At 38.3% G+C, this 1006-nt stretch overlaps 1 long non-coding RNA gene across 1 annotated transcript; it reads left to right on the forward strand.

Moving 5' to 3' along the window:
• Positions 1 to 102: 102 nt before the first annotated feature.
• On the forward strand, positions 103 to 1004 carry LOC117100676. The gene is made up of 3 exons (XR_004444163.1): positions 103 to 197; positions 292 to 371; positions 906 to 1004. It is a non-coding gene; the product is annotated as an uncharacterized LOC117100676 (long non-coding RNA).
• The last annotated feature ends 2 nt before the right edge of the window (positions 1005 to 1006 follow it).

Consider the following 1006-nt stretch of genomic DNA (forward strand, 5'->3'; position numbering starts at 1 on the left):
TACAGATGTTGTGTGTGTCTGCATGAGGTGTGTTCCTACAGGTGTTGTGTTTGTGTCTATATGTGATGCAATATGTCAAGTAAATGTTTTTGTTTTCATTGACAGCTGATCTGAATTGTGTCGCAGCGTCAACATCAAAAAACGGTTCCTTCATTTGGGATATGGATAAAAACAAGGTAATTCACCGCTATCAAGAGGTAAGTGTTATGTAGCAGGGCTTTGTGTTTGTCGTATTATAATTGTTGTATAAATTTAATGTAGTTATACATTAAATATTTCTTTTGTTTACAGCACAAAGGAAGCGTGTTTTGTGTTGCATGGAATCAGAAGGATTCCAGGAGAATAGCAACGTGTGGCTCAGATGGCTACTGGTAAGGAACTATTTGTATCCCTGGCTTCAGTATGGGGTCAAATCAACCAGTTAATACCTGACCCTCAGTAGAGAATAATTTGACCGGTCATTGACTGATCAGTACCGGGTACTTAGTAGAAAATAAATTGACCAGTTAATGTTTGGCCCTCAGTAGAGAATAAATTGCCCAGTCAAAGCCTGATTCTGAGGGAATCAATTAACTGACCAGTACCTGGTAATTAGTAGAGAGTAAATTGACCATTTGATGTTTGGCCCTTAGTGGAGAATAAATTGCCCAGTCAAAGTTTGATTCAGGAATCAGGTGACAGACCAGTACCTGGTCCATAGAAGGGAATAAATTGACTGACCAATATCTGGCCCTCTAGTGAATTAATTGACCAGTTAATGCCTCACCATCAGTAGAGAATCAATTGACCAGTTAATGCCTCAATAGGGAATCAATTAGTCAAAACTGGCCTTCAATAAAGAATCAATTTACAGTCAATGTGAATGCAATTTTATTACTGCATTGTTTGTGCTCCTTTTTTTGCAGCATTATCAGAAATGTTGATGGATCCAGTTTGCAAAAGTACAAGCACCCATCTTGCGTCTTTGGTTGTGATTGGAGTACTAACAACAAGTAAGATCAAAGTG

Source organism: Anneissia japonica, unplaced genomic scaffold (assembly GCF_011630105.1).
Source record: "Anneissia japonica isolate Jap-2015-1 unplaced genomic scaffold, ASM1163010v1 scaffold287207_len1006_cov309_single, whole genome shotgun sequence".
NCBI lineage: Eukaryota > Metazoa > Echinodermata > Crinoidea > Comatulida > Comatulidae > Anneissia > Anneissia japonica.